The sequence below is a fragment of the Saimiri boliviensis genome (genome assembly GCF_048565385.1).
Source record: "Saimiri boliviensis isolate mSaiBol1 chromosome 16 unlocalized genomic scaffold, mSaiBol1.pri SUPER_16_unloc_1, whole genome shotgun sequence".
NCBI classification, from domain to species: Eukaryota; Metazoa; Chordata; class Mammalia; order Primates; family Cebidae; genus Saimiri; species Saimiri boliviensis.
This window is the reverse complement of record NW_027412499.1, coordinates 77174-95688: the sequence shown is the minus strand read 5'-3', so window position 1 is coordinate 95688 and position 18515 is coordinate 77174. Positions and strand designations below refer to the sequence as shown.

Here is an 18515-nt window from a genome sequence, read left to right as displayed (position 1 = left end):
GAGGCAGGAGAATTGCTTGAACCCAGGAGGAGGAGGTTGCAGTGAGCCGAGATTGTGCCATTGCACTCAAGCCTGGGTAAAAAGAGCGAAATTCGGTCTCCCCCCCGGAAAAAAAAAAAAAAAGAAGAAGAAGAAGAAACGTGTTTCTAACTCGCTGAATCTAAACAGATGCAACTTCCTAAAAGGAACCAAGGCACAGGAGATCAGTTTGTAAGAAGCAGGTCTTCTGTGTTTTAAACGCATTCTTACTGCTAACTCTTACATACCACTATGGGGCTATAATTCACTGTTGCTACATTCTACAAAGAAAGGGTTTCTGAACTGGTGAAATACAAATCAGTTTAACTCTGTAAGTTGAATGCACACATTGACAACCATTCTGCTGGATAGCTCTGTTTTTGTTTTAGAGCCAGATATTTTTCTTTAAATCCTGTACTCCCATCCACTCTGGAATGTCCAAACCTAGCTTTTAGAAGAAATGTGTTTCTAACTGGCTGAATCTAAACATAGTTGCAACTTCCTTAAAGGAACCAACACACAGCAGATCAGTTTCTAAGAAGCGGGTCTTTTGTGTTTTAAACGCATTCTTACTGCTAACTCTTATATGCCAGTATAGGGCTGGAAATGACTGTTTCTACATTCTACAAAGAAAGGGTTTCTGAACTGGTGAAATACAGATCAGTGTAACTCTGTCAGTTGAATGCACACATTGACAACCATTGTGCTAGATAGCTCCGTTTTTGTTTTAGAGCCAGACATTTCTCTTTACATCCTGTACTCCCATCCACTCTGGAATGTCCAAAGGCAGCTTTTAGAAGAAATGTGTTTCTAATTGCTGAATCTAAACATAGTTGCAACTTCCCAAAGGAACCAACACACAGCAGAGATCAGTTTGTAAAAACCCAGTCTTGTGTGTTTTAAATGCATTCTTTCCGCTAACTCTTATAAGCCAGTATAGGGCTGGAAATGACTGTTTCTACATTCTTGAAAGAAAGGGTTTCCGGCCGGGTTCGGTGGCTCAAGCCTGTAATCCCAGCACTTTGGGAGGCCCAGGCGGGTGCATCACGAGGTCGAGAGATCGAGACCATCCCAGGTCAACATGGTGAAACCCCGTCTCTACTAAAAATACAAGAAATTAGCTGGGCGTGGTGGCGTCTGCCTGTCATCCCAGCTACTCAGAAGGCTGAGGCTGGAGAATCGCCTGAACCCAGGAGGTGGAGGTTGCGGTGAGCTGATATCGCACCATGACACTCCAGCCTGGGTAACAAGAGCGAAACTCTGTCTCAAAAAATAAAAAATAAAAAATAAGTAAATAGAAAAGAAAGAGTTGGCCTCTTTTCAATTCCTGTTATGACCAAGTTGTTCCTTTGCTGACAGCCCACCTCGTCTGTCACCTCCCCTCAAGGAAAATACCATCACCCTCCCCCACCGTTATTCCAAGATCCACGGAAACCTTTGTATTCAATCGCATGCAAGGGGACCACTGTTCCCTGCCCTGCCAACTGGCAGTTACTGCTAAGTGTCAAAGACGACCAGACGTGGTGGCTCAGGCCTATAATCCCAGCACTTTGGGAGGCCGTGATGGGTGGATCACCTGAGGTCCGGAGTTCAAGAGCAGCCCGGTCAACATGGTGAAACCCCGTCTCTACTAATAATACAAAAATCAGCTGGGTGTGATGGCAGGTGCTTGTCATCCCATCTACTTGGGAGGCTGATGTGGGAGAATTGCTTGAACGTGGGAGGCAGAGGTTGTAGTGAGCCAAGATCAAGTCTCTGCAGCCTGGGCAACAGAGCAAGACTCTGTCTCATAAGGAAGGAAGGAAAGGAGGGAGGGAGGGAGGGAGGGAGGCAGGAAGGAAGGAAGGAAGGTCGGTCAGGGATGCTCTTTTACCCCTTACACAGGTGTTTTAGTACAGACTGAACATCGCTGATAAAAACAAATCTGAACTCTGAAACGCAACAAAGGGTGAAAACATTTTTTATGGTGTTTGAGACAGACTGTTGCTCTGTTGCCAGACTGGAGTGCAGTGGCACCATCTTGGCTCACTGCAATCTCCGACTCCCCGGTTCAAGAGATTGTCCTGCCTCAGCCACTCAAGTAGCTGTGATTATAGGCACGTGCCACCACGCCCAGCTGATTTTTGTAATTTTAGTAGAGACGGGGTTTCACCATGTCTACCAAGCTGGTGTTGAACTCCGGATCTTGTGATGTGCCCCCCTCGGCCCCCCAAAATTCTGAGATTACAGGCGTGAGCCATCGCATCGAGCCCAAAAGGTGAAAACATTTTGAGCACCAACGTGCCCTTTCGAGGAAAACGTTCACCGCATGGGTTCAAAATAATGGAAAGATTAAGACCTGGCAGCTGATAGTACAACAGCCTCAGCCTCCCGAGTAGCTGGGACTACAGGCACACACCACTGTGCCTGGCTTCAGAATGCATTTTTTAAATATATATATATATATATATATATATATATATATATATAACCTTTTTTTTTGAGACGGAGTTTCGCTCTCGTTACCCAGGCTGGAGTGCAATGACGCGATCTAGGCTCACCGCAACCTCCACCTCCTGGGTTCAGGCGATTCTCCTGCCTCAGCCTCCCGAGTAGCTGGGATTACAGGCACGCGCCACCATGCCCAGCTCATTTTTTGTATTTTTAGTACAGATGGGGTTTCACTCTGTTGACCGGGATGGTCTCGATCTCTCGACCTCGTGATCCACCCGCCTCGGCCTCCCAAAGTGCTGGGATTACAGGCGTGAGCCACCGCGCCCGGCCTACAAAGCCATTTCTTATATTTTCAGAATTGTTTGAATGCAAGCCCTTCAGTTCTCTATGAACGTTGCACTTGGACCTGATGCCTTAATATCAGAAACGTTGCAAATCTGACAAAGCGTGATCACATTCTTGGAAAATCAGCTTGGGCTGTCACGGAGCGCTCTCTGGACACGGGGACAGAAGGCTTTGGCATGAGTTTCTGCTTTGTCCAGTTTTCCCAGACCTCAGAGTCCTCACATACAAAATGGGTTAATAGGTCCGGCGCGGTGACTCACGCCTCGAATCGTAGCACTTTGGAGGCCGAGGCGGGTGGATCGCTTGAGGCCAGGAGTTGGAGACCATCCCGGCCAACATGCAAAATCCCGTCTCTACTCGAAATGCAAAAAATGTAGCCGAGCGCAGAGCCATGCTGAGCATCCCAGCTACTCAGGCAGCTGAGACACGAGAATCTCCTGAACCCGGGAGGCAGAGCTTGCAGTGAGCCGAGCTGACGCCTCTGCAGCTGCGATGCAGCCTGGGCGACAGAGCAAGACCCTGCCTCAAAAAATAATCAACAAAGAAAGAAGTAAACAAATAAATAGGGGTAATAATCATGACAGTTGACACATTACGCATTAGTTCTAAGACTCAAGAAATTTGTTTACTAGATAACATACGTCAATGATAAGGCGCTGTACAAACACGTTCTTCTTCCACAATACCTGAAAACTACATTTCTTATATTGGAAAATCTGAGCGCTCTTCGAGCATTGCGCACTCAGTATAAAACATACTGTGCTCCCGGGAGTGGGGCTGTCTGTCCATCCCACCCTGCCTCCCGGTCCCCATTCCCAAGCCCGGCTCACCTACTCCGGTAAGGTACAAAATTTCAGTCCGGTGCAGCAGCCGCGCGCCGCGCCCCTCCCGGTTTCACTCCCAGCTCGCCTCCTCCCAGTTCCCAGCTTCCTCGCCCCTGCCTCCCGCTCCTTTCAAAGGATTCGGTGCCTTTGGCAATCCCCAGGCTCTCCTCAAAACCTGTTTTAGAGAGAGCTCACCACTCCCGATCATCCGTGGGTGGAATTTGCACCTATGATGTTTTTTCTCCCCCATGGCCCCAAACTGCTGACCTCTGGCCCACAGCATCTCATTAGATGGATGCGGAGGATTGAATGGGTTTGTACTTGAGGAAGTGCAAAAGCATTTCGTGGCAAAGAGAATGACAGTAGCCAAAACTAGAAGGAGGGTAAGAGCCGTGCTCGCTTCTGCTTATGACTTGGGGAAGGCTTGGATGGCGAAGGATGGCAAATGTGACCCCCTGGGCAAGGTAAACCCTAAGGGCATCTCGGTACAGATAAACGTGTCAGAGAATGGCTCATAATTCGAATGCGACAAATTGCTATCAATGTCTTCCATCCACTTTTAATCTATAAAAGTTCATCTTTTTTTCCTTTCTATACCAATACTATCATTGGTCCGATGTCATATTTCTATGGAATTTATTCTCATCAGTTTCAGAGACTTTCTTTATTTTTTTTATTTTTTATTTTTCTGTGAGACGGAGTTTCGCTCTCGTTGCCCAGGCTGGAGTGCAATGGCGCGATGTCGGCTCACCGCAACCTCCGCCTCCTGGGTTCGGGCAATTCTCCTGCCTCGGCCTCCTGAGTAGCTGGGATTACAGGCACGTGCCACCATGCCCAGCTGATTTTTTGTATTTTTAGTAGAGACGGGGTTTCACCATGTTGACCAGGATGGTCTCGATGTCTCGATCTCGTGATCCACCCGCCTCGGCCTCCCAAAGTGCTGGGATTACAGGCTTGAGCCACCACGCCCGGCTCTTTTTCCCTTTCTATACCAATACTATCATTGGTCCGACGTCATATTTCTATGGAATTTATTCTCATCAGTTTCAGAGACTCTGTGTGTGTGTGTGTGTGTGTGTGTGTGTGTGTGTGTGTGTGTGACGGAGTTTCGCTCTTGTTGCCCAGGCTGGAGTGCAGTAGCGCGATCTCGGCTCACCGCAACCTCCGCCTCCTGGGTTCAGGCAATTCTCCTGCCTCAGCCTCCCGAGTAGCTGGGATTACAGGCACGTGCCACCATGCCCAGCTGATTTTCTTTGTATTTTCGTAGAGACGGGGTTTCAACATGTTGACCAGGATGGTCTCGATGTCTCGATCTCGTGTTCCACCCGCCTCGGCCTCCCAAAGTGCTGGGATTACAGGCTTGAGCCACCGCACCCCGCCTCAGCGGTTTTAAGCACCAGCTATGACACCCGTGGCCACCCAGCGTCCCCTGTCCCTACTACTGGCACAGGCCCAGCCTACATGAACTCCCCCACACTGATGCTCCAGGCCTGGCTCCTGGATGGCCACCTCCTTTCTCCCTTCCAACATCTTCTTGCCTTGTGTCCGCTTCCTTCACATCTGTCTCCTACTTACTGCTTCCTTCTCTCAATCTGGATTTCCATTCCTGATGTGTTACGTCTCCCTCCATCTGTCTCAGCCCCTATGTCCCACCCGGGACAAGCGCTCTCGGTTGGCCTGGCGGAGAGCAGCTGAGCCTCTGGCGGGAGTGCATCGATGGTGGCAGTAGGCCCTGACTGCAGCCAGCCGCATGTTTGCAGGGACTCTGGTTGCCGCAAACACATGGCTGGGCCGAAGTGGGCATCGCCGGCACAAGAGCCCTCAGGAGTGGTCCCTTGGCCGACCCGTCCCAGCCACCCACCCAGCCTGCGCCTGAACTTGCCCTCCTCCCTCCTTTCTCGCCAGCCGCACGGCCGTTCGGGATGGGGTAAAATGACAAGTTTTTGTCTACTGTAAACAGTCAGTCCACACTGCCAACCCAGTTTTCAAAGCATCATAGCCTTCAAAGAGCTTTCTTCCTTCCCTCTTCTCAAGCCTGTAATTAAACTCCTGGTGGCAGAGTGGCAGAGGCAGGAGATGGGGAGAACGACTTGAGGAAGAAACAGCTCCTTAGCTGCCCTCGGAACCGAGGCAGCCCAGGAACGTGAGTGCCTTCAGCCCACAACCTTTCCGGGAGAATGCAGCAAGTCAATCATCTGACTCCAGCAACATCCTCTTCCTCCCCCCAAGATTCTGCCGTACGCGCCCGTACTGCTCGGATCTGTGGAGTGTGGGCCTCCACCCCGGCACCTGCCACCTTCACGTGAAGGCTCTGGCTTCAGCACACCAGCTCCACTCTCAAACCTAACCTCCGCCGAATTCTCAGCAGGATCGACCATTGGGTCCACGGAGGACTGAGACACGTGAGCAGCTCAGCCGATGGGCAAGGGTGACTCATTCATCCTACTCATGTGATGGAGCAAAGAAAGGCGTGTTTTCTCTTCCAGGTATGCTGTGTGCGCTCAAGTCTGAGATGCTCCCGATTCACACGGTTCCCACCGCAGGGAATCCCGTCAGCGCACGGAGGATCCACACCGGCGGCTGCCCCAGACGGGGCGGAGTAGGCTGCAGCGAAGCCTTGCGGCCCGATGACCGCGTCGCGGCCTCCTTTCGTCAGGACCCTCCCGACGTTCGTGCCGCACTTCTGCAGCTGCCGCCGGTACCTCCTCCTGGGCTGCTCGCCCGGCGCCGGCTCCTCCGGCGGCTCGGAGCGCTCGGGCAGGGGGGCGAGGCGCACCCTCCGCGCGCCCGCCGCGCTCGCCCCGCTCTCCCTCGCCGCCGCCGCCGCCTCGTCTCCCGACTCCAGGTGGCCCAGGATGGCGGCCGCCTCCTCGTCCCCCTCGGTCCGCCCTCGCCCTCGGGGCCCGCGGCGCAGGAGGCTGCTCTCCGCCTTGGATCGGAGCCCGGCTCCCACCGTCAGGATGCCGCGGACCCTCTGGCGAAGGTCCGAGCGCCAGGACGCCAACCTTTGCTCCCCGCCCGCTTCTCTGGCTCTGCGCGGACGGCGCGGGGGTTGGGGGAGTTGATACGTTTAAATAAATTAAGGCTCATGGATAAGATTGATTGTTACAACATACAGAGAAAAGCAGGGTCGGCATAACGCTGTGAGAGAGAGAGAGAGAGAGAGAGAGAGAGAGAGAGAGAGAGCGAGCGTGTGTGTGTGTGTGTGTGTGTGTGTGTGTATCTGCATGTATCTATACTACTGGTCAGAAGAGCAAATTGTACAACACATTAATCACATGTTATCACTACTTGGTGGAAGAACAGGTGGCTTTCATTTCATTTTACTTTTTAAAGTTTTCCTAGCTTTCTTCAAGGAGTATTTGTTACTTTGTTGGAGGATGAGTTTGAAGAAACCTCGTTTAAAATTGTTTATTGTAGTAAAAGACACATAGTATAAATTTTGCCATTCAAGCTATTTTTAAGTATACAATTTGGTGGGATTAATTATATTCATAATGTTGTTCGACCATCACCACGATTTATTTCTCAACTTTTTCATTTTCCCCAAGCAGAAACTCTGGACCGTGAAACAAGAACGCCTGATTGCCCCCAACCCCTCTATGGTCCTTGATGACCTCTAACCTACCTTCTGTCTCTATGAATTTGCTTCTTCTACATGTTTTACATAAGGATCATCATGCCACATTTTTTTCTTTGGTGTCTGGTTTATTACACCTGTCATGTTTTCTAGGTTCGTCCATGTTATAGCATGTATCAAAATTTTATTTTTAAAGGATGAATCCTATTCCATGATATGAATGTATCCTATTTTATTAATTTATTCACCTGCGGATGGGCATGTGAGTTTTTCTGCCTTTCAGCGATTGAATCATGCTAGAATGAGCACTGATGTATCGGTAGCTGAGTCCCTACTTTTAATTCTTTTAGGTGTATAGTTAGGAATCGAGTTTTTGCATCATATGATAATTCTACAATTACCTTTTTGAGAAACTTCTGCTTTTTATGAGAAAAAAATCCACTTTTAAAATTTCACTGTGATTCAGCTTTCAAGAATAGAGTGTAGAAAGGGGCAGGTTGATGTCAGCATCTATCGGTTGTAAAATTGAATGCCTCAAAATGTTCTCTGTTTTACACATACCCACACAAGCTAGAAACGTAGGCCAACTTATAGAAAATGTCAATATAGCCGGGCGCGGTGGCTCAAGCCTGTCATCCCAGCACTTTGGGAGGCCGAGGCGGGTGGATCACGAGGTCCAGAGATCGACAGAATCCCGGTCGACATGGTGAAACCCCGTCTCTATTAAAACTACAAAAATCTTAGCTGGGCATCGTGGCGCGTGCCTGTCATCCCAGCTACTCGGGAGGCTGAGGCGGGAGAATCGCCCGAACCCGGGAGACGGAGGTTGCGGTGAGCCGAGAGATCGTACCATTGCACTGCAGCCTGGGTAACGACAGCGAAACTCCGTCTCAGAAAAAAAAAAAAGGAAGAAAGCTCATGACCGTGGTATACGTTTCTAGACATAGGACCTATCACGGTGTGTTGCTGAGAGTGATTTCTAAGACGTGGCCACTGTATCGCTACTGGGCTGGGACGGCAGTGGTGTTCTCGTGGTGAGACGCCGCGTGGAGCCACGCGCAGTGTGTGGACTCCGATCTTAGCGGTCACATGTGGGTGCTCTGGGATTCGCCGAACTAGATTCCTGGCTGATTCACCAGAGGGTGGACTCTGGTGAACACGATTCAGAAATGCATACTAGGCCGGGCGCGGTGGCTCGAGCCTGTCATCCCAGCGACTCGGGAGGCTGAGGCAGGAGAATGGCCTGAACCCAGGAGGCGGAGGTTGCAGGTGAGCCGAGATCGCGCCATTGCACTCCAGGGTAACGAGAGCGAAACTCTGTCTCAAAAAAAAAAAAAAAAAAAAAAAAACCACACACACACAGAAATGCATACTGGGCCGCCGGGCGCGGTGGCTCATGCCCGTCATCCCAGCGCTTTGGGAGACCGAGGTGGGTGGATCACATGAGGTCGAGAGTTCGAGACCAGCCGGGGCAACGTGGAGAAACCCCGTCTCTACTAAAAACACAAAATTCACCGGGCACGGTGGTTACGTGCCTGTCATCCCAAGCCACTCGGGAGGCTGAGGCGGGAGACTCGCGGGAACCCAGGAGGCGGAGGTTTCGGTGAGCCGAGATCGCACCGCTGCACTCCAGCCTGGGCAAGGAGAGCGAGCGAGAGCGGACGTTTGTGGGGGTGGGCGGAAGAAATGCAAACTTTGGGAGGGAAAACTTGACCCCGGGGCAGGAGGGAGCGTGCTGCCAGCTGTCTTCTTCTCTCCGTGAAATCCACGCTGTGGCCGGGAGCGTGGATTTCACGGACCTTCGTTTCCCTGTCACAGGTATTGCCACCCTGAGCTGGTGGGTCTGGAGTCCACTCGGAAACGCTATGGACTGGACTTCCATCGTAGATAGGGCCCGTCTCCACCCCTAGCGTCCGTCCACACGCCCCCGCCCCCGGTCTGCTCTCCCTCCTCTCTAGCGGAATTGAACTTCCCGATGAACCCGTGGGCGGGTGCCTAGGCCGTGTCCCCTGGGGGCTCTGCTCAACTAGGTGCAGGCGGGCATCCCCTGAGAGAACTCCCTGGGCCCGGAAACGACCTGGTCCGAGCGGGATCGGGCAGAGGCCGGCGACGCGGCATGCCTGAGCCGCCCTCTCCTGCCCCCCGCCCCCCGCCCCCCGCCCCCCGCCCCCCGCCTCCTCCACCTCCACCCGGACCCAGAGCGATCCACGGTTCCCGTCTTCTCCGTGTGACGCCTGCAAGCATCAGTTGTCTTCGGGCATCACCTAGCGGCCTCTGGGATGGAAAATCGAGGTGGCGCGGAGGGAGGTCTGCCCGACCGCTTCACGGAGCCCGGGGCAACCGGTTTCTCTTCCTCCCATCTGGGGGCGCGTCCCTCTCTCCGCTATTGCCTGAGGAACCTCCGCCCTGGCGGGGGCCCTGTTGTGCTTTTATCAGCACTTTGTGTTTGTTTGTTGGTGTCTTTCATGCACACAGACTCTTCGACTTGGGCTTTATGAGGAGTTGGTTTATTTTTGAAGCCCCCACCCCCACCCCTTTACTCCGAAGCGCTGACTTTGTGAGCTGGGCTCCCCCCAACACCGCGTGGAAACGTTCTGGAGCCAGCCGGGTGGGCCCCCATCATCTCTCCCCTCCCCCCACGCTTTACCGGCTGACATTTGCATCGGTGATCGCCAGGCCTCACCTCACTCGGTGGCCGCTCTTTTGGAAGATGGGGGGCTGGGGGTGGAGCAGGGTCTCACTTCCCCAGAGGCAGCTGCGGGCGATGGCACAGCCTTTGGTCCGCGTGGGCAAGCGGGTGGGCGGGCTGGACTGTAGCGGTGGGGTTTCTTTTCACCCGTTCACTCGTCAGGCCTCCCTCCCTCCCTCCCTCCCTCCCTCCCTAGGAGAGCTTCATCTTAGCTGGGTCTCAGTCACCTTTTATCATGATGTCTTCTTTTCTCCTTCTCCCGGCCAGCGTATTTGCAAAATGGGAAGGGCATCGTGGCTCCACCCTGGGCCGCAGTATTATTTGCCCAAAGTAGACATGCTATCTAAGAAGTCATGCTCTGCTCGCTGAAGATGACCGGAGTCGATGCCGGCCTCGGCACGGAATTCTAGGAAGGCGTACCTTTCCCTCGGGACGTGTCAGCTGCTGTCTTCCTCCTGAGGCTGACTAGCGCTTTTGTGGATTGCTCGAGGTAGACTGAGAGCCTGTTGATGTCAGCTGCACTTCATCATGTGATAACCTGTTTTTTGCCAGTTAAAACTAGCTGTCTCTTTCTCAGACTAAAAACTTGTTCAGGCTTTCTGGTAGCTTCCGGAGCTGGACAGACTCCATCTTAGTTTCTACATTTTCGTTATTTCCCCACCATGCCGAATGGAACCAGAGTATGTAACTGGGGCGGGCTGGCACTCGGGCACCTCCCGGAATGCATTTGTTGATAAGAGGCCATCTAGCACAATGGTGGTCAATGTGTGCATTCAACTGACAGAGGAAAACTGATGTGTGTTTGCGGCAGTTCGGAAATTTTTTCCTCGGACAATGTAGCAACAGTCATTTCCAGCCCTATAGTGGCATATAACAGATAGCAGTAAGAACGCGTCTAAGGGCCGGGCGCGGTGGCTCAAGCCTGTAATCCCAGCACTTTGGGAGGCCGAGGCGGTCGGATCACGAGGCCGAGACATCGAGACCATCCAGGCCAACACGGTGAAACCCCGTCTCTACTAAAAACACAAAAAATTAGCTGGGCATGGCGGCACGTGCCTGCAATCCCAGCTACTCAGCAGGCTGAGGCAGGAAAAATGCCTGAACCCAGGAGGCAGAGGTTATGGTGAGCCGAGATCCCGCCATTGCACTCCAGCCTGGGTAACAAGAGCGAAACTCCGTCTCAAAAAAAAAAAGAAAAGAAAAAAAGAAAAAGAAAAAAAAAAAAGAAAGAGTCATTTCCCGCCCTATAGTGGCATATTAGAGTTAGCAGTAAGAATGCGTTTAAAACACAGAAGACCCGCTTCTTACAAACTGATCTGCTGTGTGTTGGTGCCTTTCAGGAAGTTGCATCTATGTTTCGATTCAGCGAATTAGAAACACATTTCTTCTAAAAGGTGCATTTGGACATTCCACAGTGGATGGGGGTACAGGCTGTAGTGAGAATTATCAGGCTCTAAAACAAAAACGGAGCTGCCCAGCAGAATGGGTGTCAGTGTGTGCATTCCACTTCCAGAGGTGAAGGGATGTGTGTTTGCAGGAGTTCAGAAACCCTTTCTTTCTTTTCTTTTTTCTTTTCTTTTTTTTTTCTTTTTTGAGACAGAGTTTCTCTCTTGTTACCCAGGCTGGAGTGCAAAGGCGCGATCTCGGCTTACCGCAATCTCCGCCTCCTGGGTTCAGGCAATTCTCCTGCCTCAGCCTCCTGAGTAGCTGGGATTACAAGCACACGCCACCATGCCCAGCTAATTTTTTGTATTTTTAGTACAGACGGGGTTTCACCGTGTTGGCCTGGATGGTCTCGAACTCTTGGCCTCGTGATCCACCCGCCTCGCCTCCCAAAGTGCTGGGATTACAGGCTTGAGCCACCGCGCCCGGCCGGAAACCCTTTCTTTGGAGAATGTAGACACAGTCATTTCCAGCCCTATACTGCCATATAAGGGTTAGCAGTATGAATGCATTTAAGACACAGAAGACCCGCTTCTTAAAAACTGATCTGCTGTGTATTGGTTCCTTTAAGGAAGTTGCAACTATGTTTCGATTGAGCCAGTTAGAAACACATTTCTTCTAAAAGCTAGGTTTGGACATTCCGGAGTGGATGGCAGTACAGGATGTAAGGAAAAATCTCTGGCTCTAAAAGAAACACAGAGCTATCCAGCAGAATGGTTGTCAATGTGTGCATTCAACTTACAGAGTGAAACTGATTTGTATTTCACCAGTTCAGAAACCCTTTCATTGGAGAATGTAGCAACAGTGAACTATAGCCCCATAGTGGTATATAAGAGTTAGCAGTAAGAATGCATTTAAAACACAGAAGACCCGCTTCTTACAAACTGATCTCCTGTGTGTTGGTTCCTTTTAGGAAGTTGCATCTATATTTAGATTCAGCAAGTTAGAAACACGTTTCTTCTTCTTTTTATTTTTGGAGACAGAATTTCGCTCTTTTTACCCAGGCTGGAGTGCAATGGCACGATCTCGGCTCACCGCAACCTCCGCCTCCTGGGTTCAGGCGATTCTCCTGCCTCAGCCTCCTGAGTAGCTGGGATTACAGGCACGCACCAACATGCCCAGCTAATTTTTTGTATTTTTAGTAGAGACGGGGTTTCATCATGTTGACCAGGATGGTCTCGATCTCTCGACCTCGTCATCCACACGCCTCGGCCTCCCAAAGTGCTGGGATGACAGGCTTGAGCCACCGCGCCCGGCCAGAAACACGTTTCTTCTAAAGGCTGCTTTGGACATTCCAGAGCGGAAGGGAGTACAGGCTATTGTGAAAAATATCTGGTTCTAAAACACAAACGGAGCCATCTAGCAGAATGGTTGTTAATGTGTGCAATGAACTTACAGAGTTAAACTGATGTGTGTTTGCAGCAGTTCAGAAACCCTTTCTTTAGAGAATGTAGAAACAGTCATTTCCAGCCCTATGGTAGCATATAACAGCAGTAAGAATGCGTTGAAAACACAGAAGACCAGCTTCTTACACACTGATCTGCTGTGTGTTGGTTCCTTTTAGGAAGTTGCAACTATGTTTCGATTCAGCGAGTTACAAACACATTTCTTCTAAAAGGTGCCTTTGGACATTCCAGAGTGGATGGGAGTACAGGATGTAAAGAGAAATATCTGGCTTTAAAACAACAGAGTTACCCAGCGGAATGGTTGTCAATGTGTGCATTCAACTTCCAGAGTTTAACTCATTTGTAGTTCAGCAGTTCAGAAACCCTTTCTTTGGAGAATGTAGAAACTGTCATTTCCAGCCCTATAGTGGCATATAAGAGTTAGCAGTAAGAATGCGTTGAAAACACAGAAGACCCGCTTCTTACAAACTGATCTGCTGTGTGTTGGTTCCTTTTAGGAAGTTGCAACTATGTTTCGATTCAGCGACTTAGAAACACATTTCTTCTGAAAGGTGCCTTTGGACATTCCAGAGTGGATGGGAGTACAGGATGTAAAGAGACATATCTGGCTCTAAAACAAAAACGGAGCTATCCAGCAGAATGCTTGTCAATGTGTGCATTCAACTTACAGAGTGAAACTGATTTGTATTTCAGCAGTTCAGAAACCCTTTCTTTGTGGAATGTAGAAACATTCATTTCCAGCCCTATAGTGGCATATAAGAGTCAGCAGTAAAAATGCGTTTAAAACATAGAAGACCCGCTTCTTACAAACTGATCTGTTATGTGTTGGTTCCTTTTAGGAAGTTGAAGCTATGTTTCGATTCAGAGAGTTAGAAACCCGTTTCTTCTAAAAGCTGCCTTTGGACATTCCAGAGTGGATGGGAGTACAGGATGTAAAGAGAAATATCTGGCTCTAAAACAAAAACGGAGCTATCCAGCAGAATGCTTGTCAATGTGTGCATTCAACTTACAGAGTTAAACGACACCTTCGGGACAGATGAATACGGTGGGTCCAAGTTCGGAGGTGAGGCGGGTACTTTGCTAGAGCCGAGGACTTCAAGACCAGTCCAGGCATCAGGCTGCAGTGCATTCATCTGGCCAAGGCCCATGGCAGCCTCCACTTCCCGACCTCAGGCAATCCTCCCACCTCCGGCTCAAGAAAAGCTAGGACTACAGGCGCCTGCCGTCACGATGCCCGGCGAACTTTTTTTTTTTTTTTTTTTTTTTTTTTTTTTTTTTTTGAGACGGAGTTTCGCTCTTTTTACCCAGGCTGGAGTGCGATGGCGCCATCTCGGCTCACCGCAACCTCCGCCTCCCGGGTTCAAGCGATTCTCCTGCCTCAGCCTCCCGAGTAGCTGGGATTACAGGCATGCGCCACCATGCCCAGCTGATTTTTTGTACTTTTAGTAGAGACGGGGTTTCACCATGTTGACCGGGATGGTCTCGATCTCTCGACCTCGTGATCCACCCGCCTCGGCCTCCCAAAGTGCTGGGATGACAGGCTGGCGCCACCGCGCCCGGCTATATTGACATTTTCTATAAGTTGGCCTACGTTTCTAGCTTGTGTGGGTACGTGTAAAACAGAGAACATTTTGAGGCATTCCATTTTACAAACGATAGATGCTGACATCAGCCTGCCCCTTTCTACACAATATTCTTGAAAGTTGAATCACAATGAAATTTTAAAAGTGGATTTTTTTCTCGTAAAAAGCAGAAGTTTCTCAAAAAGTTAATTGTACAATTATCATATGATGCAAAAACTCTACTCCTAAGTATACACCTAAAAGAATTAAAAGTTGGGACTCAGATACCGATACATCGGTGCTCATTCTAGCGTGATTCAATAGCTGAAAAGCAGAAAAACCCACATGCCCATCCGCAGGTGAATCAATGAATGAAATAGGATACATTCATACCATGGAATAGGATTCATCCTTTAAAAATAAAATTTTGATACATGCTATAACATGGACGAACCTCGAAAACATGACGGGTGTCATAAACCAGACACAAAAGAAAAAAATGTGGCATGATGATCCTTATGTAAAACATCTAGAAGAAGCAAATTCATAGAGACAGAAGGTAGGTTAGAGGTCATCAAGGACCATAGAGGGGGTGGGGGCAATCAGGCCTTCTTGTTTCACGGTCCAGAGTTTCTGCTTGGGGAAAATGAAAAAGTTGAGAAATAAATCGTCGTGATGGTCGAACAACATTATGAATATAATTAATCCCACCAAATTGTATACTTAAAAATAGCTTGAATGGCAAAATTTATACTATGTGTCTTTCACTACAATAAACAATTTTAAACGAGGTTTCTCCAAACTCATCCTCCAATAAAGTAACAAATACTCCTTGAAGAAAGCTAGGAAAACTTTAAAAAGTAAAATGAAATGAAAGCCACCTGCTCTTCCACCAAGTAGTGATAACATGTGATTAATGTGTGGTACAATTTGCTCTTCTGACCAGTAGTATAGATACATGCAGATACACACACACACACACACACACACACACACACACACACACACTCACTCTCACAGCGTTATGCCGACCCTGCTTTTCTCTGTATGTTGTTACAATCAATCTTATCCATGAGCCTTAATTTATTTAAACGTATCAACTCCCCCAACCCCCGCGCCGTCCGCGCAGAGCCAGAGAAGCGGGCGGGGAGCAAAGGTTGGCGTCCTGGCGCTCGGACCTTCGCCAGAGGGTCCGCGGCATCCTGACGGTGGGAGCCGGGCTCCGATCCAAGGCGGAGAGCAGCCTCCTGCGCCGCGGGCCCCGAGGGCGAGGGCGGACCGAGGGGGACGAGGAGGCGGCCGCCATCCTGGGCCACCTGGAGTCGGGAGACGAGGCGGCGGCGGCGGCGAGGGAGAGCGGGGCGAGCGCGGCGGGCGCGCGGAGGGTGCGCCTCGCCCCCCTGCCCGAGCGCTCCGAGCCGCCGGAGGAGCCGGCGCCGGGCGAGCAGCCCAGGAGGAGGTACCGGCGGCAGCTGCAGAAGTGCGGCACGAACGTCGGGAGGGTCCTGACGAAAGGAGGCCGCGACGCGGTCATCGGGCCGCAAGGCTTCGCTGCAGCCTACTCCGCCCCGTCTGGGGCAGCCGCCGGTGTGGATCCTCCGTGCGCTGACGGGATTCCCTGCGGTGGGAACCGTGTGAATCGGGAGCATCTCAGACTTGAGCGCACACAGCATACCTGGAAGAGAAAACACGCCTTTCTCTGCTCCATCACATGAGTAGGATGAATGAGTCACCCTTGCCCATCGGCTGAGCTGCTCACGTGTCTCAGTCCTCCGTGGACCCAATGGTCGATCCTGCTGAGAATTCGGCGGAGGTTAGGTTTGAGAGTGGAGCTGGTGTGCTGAAGCCAGAGCCTTCACGTGAAGGTGGCAGGTGCCGGGGTGGAGGCCCACACTCCACAGATCCGAGCAGTACGGGCGCGTACGGCAGAATCTTGGGGGGAGGAAGAGGATGTTGCTGGAGTCAGATGATTGACTTGCTGCATTCTCCCGGAAAGGTTGTGGGCTGAAGGCACTCACGTTCCTGGGCTGCCTCGGTTCCGAGGGCAGCTAAGGAGCTGTTTCTTCCTCAAGTCGTTCTCCCCATCTCCTGCCTCTGCCACTCTGCCACCAGGAGTTTAATTACAGGCTTGAGAAGAGGGAAGGAAGAAAGCTCTTTGAAGGCTATGATGCTTTGAAAACTGGGTTGGCAGTGTGGACTGACTGTTTAAAGTAGACAAAAACTTGTCATTTTACCCCATCCCGAACGGCCGTGCGGCTGGCGAGAAAGGAGGGAGGAGGGCAAGTTCAGGCGCAGGCTGGGTGGGTGGCTGGGACGGGTCAGCCAAGGGACCACTCCTGAGGGCTCTTGTGCCCGGCGTTGCCCACTTCGGCCCAGCCATGTGTTTGCGGCAAGCAGAGTCCCTGCAAACATGCGGCTGGCTGCAGTCAGGGCCTACTGCCACCATCGATGCACTCCCGCCAGAGGCTCAGCTGCTCTCCGCCGGGCCAACCGAGAGCGCTTGTCCCGGGTGGGACATAGGGGCTGAGACAGATGGAGGGAGACGTAACACATCAGGAATGGAAATCCAGATTGAGAGAAGGAAGCAGCAAGTAGGAGACAGATGTGAAGGAAGCGGACACAAGGCAAGAAGATGTTGGAAGGGAGAAAGGAGGTGGCCATCCAGGAGCCAGGCCTGGAGCATCAGTGTGGGGGAGTTCATGTAGGCTGGGCCTGTGCCAGTAGTAGGGACAGGGGACGCTGGGTGGCCACGGGTGTCATAGCTGGTGCTTAAAACCGCTGAGGCGGGGTGCGGTGGCTCAAGCCTGTAATCCCAGCACTTTGGGAGGCCGAGGCGGGTGGAACACGAGATCGAGACATCGAGACCATCCTGGTCAACATGTTGAAACCCCGTCTCTACGAAAATACAAAGAAAATCAGCTGGGCATGGTGGCATGTGCCTGTAATCCCAGCTACTCGGGAGGCTGAGGCAGGAGAATTGCCTGAACCCAGGAGGCGGAGGTTGCGGTGAGCCGAGATCGCGCTACTGCACTCCAGCCTGGGCAACAAGAGCGAAACTCCGTCACACACACACACACACACACACACACACACACACACAGAGTCTCTGAAACTGATGAGAATAAATTCCATAGAAATATGACGTCGGACCAATGATAGTATTGGTATAGAAAGGGAAAAAGAGCCGGGCGTGGTGGCTCAAGCCTGTAATCCCAGCACTTTGGGAGGCCGAGGCGGGTGGATCACGAGATCGAGACATCGAGACCATCCTGGTCAACATGGTGAAACCCCGTCTCTACTAAAAATACAAAAAATCAGCTGGGCATGGTGGCACGTGCCTGTAATCCCAGCTACTCAGGAGGCCGAGGCAGGAGAATTGCCCGAACCCAGGAGGCGGAGGTTGCGGTGAGCCGACATCGCGCCATTGCACTCCAGCCTGGGCAACGAGAGCGAAACTCCGTCTCACAGAAAAATAAAAAATAAAAAAAATAAAGAAAGTCTCTGAAACTGATGAGAATAAATTCCATAGAAATATGACATCGGACCAATGATAGTATTGGTATAGAAAGGAAAAAAAGATGAACTTTTATAGATTAAAAGTGGATGGAAGACATTGATAGCAATTTGTCGCATTCGAATTATGAGCCATTCTCTGACACGTTTATCTGTACCGAGATGCCCTTAGGGTTTACCTTGCCCAGGGGGTCACATTTGCCATCCTTCGCCATCCAAGCCTTCCCCAAGTCATAAGCAGAAGCGAGCACGGCTCTTACCCTCCTTCTAGTTTTGGCTACTGTCATTCTCTTTGCCACGAAATGCTTTTGCACTTCCTCAAGTACAAACCCATTCAATCCTCCGCATCCATCTAATGAGATGCTGTGGGCCAGAGGTCAGCAGTTTGGGGCCATGGGGGAGAAAAAACATCATAGGTGCAAATTCCACCCACGGATGATCGGGAGTGGTGAGCTCTCTCTAAAACAGGTTTTGAGGAGAGCCTGGGGATTGCCAAAGGCACCGAATCCTTTGAAAGGAGCGGGAGGCAGGGGCGAGGAAGCTGGGAACTGGGAGGAGGCGAGCTGGGAGTGAAACCGGGAGGGGCGCGGCGCGCGGCTGCTGCACCGGACTGAAATTTTGTACCTTACCGGAGTAGGTGAGCCGGGCTTGGGAATGGGGACCGGGAGGCAGGGTGGGATGGACAGACAGCCCCACTCCCGG

At 51.1% G+C, this 18515-nt stretch overlaps 2 pseudogenes; one reads left to right on the top strand and one right to left on the bottom strand.

Annotated features, from left to right (window-relative positions):
• Positions 1–6066: 6066 nt before the first annotated feature.
• LOC141583152 (required for drug-induced death protein 1 pseudogene) lies at positions 6067–9082 on the bottom strand (annotated as a pseudogene).
• A 5563-nt stretch (positions 9083–14645) lies between these two features.
• LOC141583150 (required for drug-induced death protein 1 pseudogene) lies at positions 14646–16015 on the top strand (annotated as a pseudogene).
• The last annotated feature ends 2500 nt before the right edge of the window (positions 16016–18515 follow it).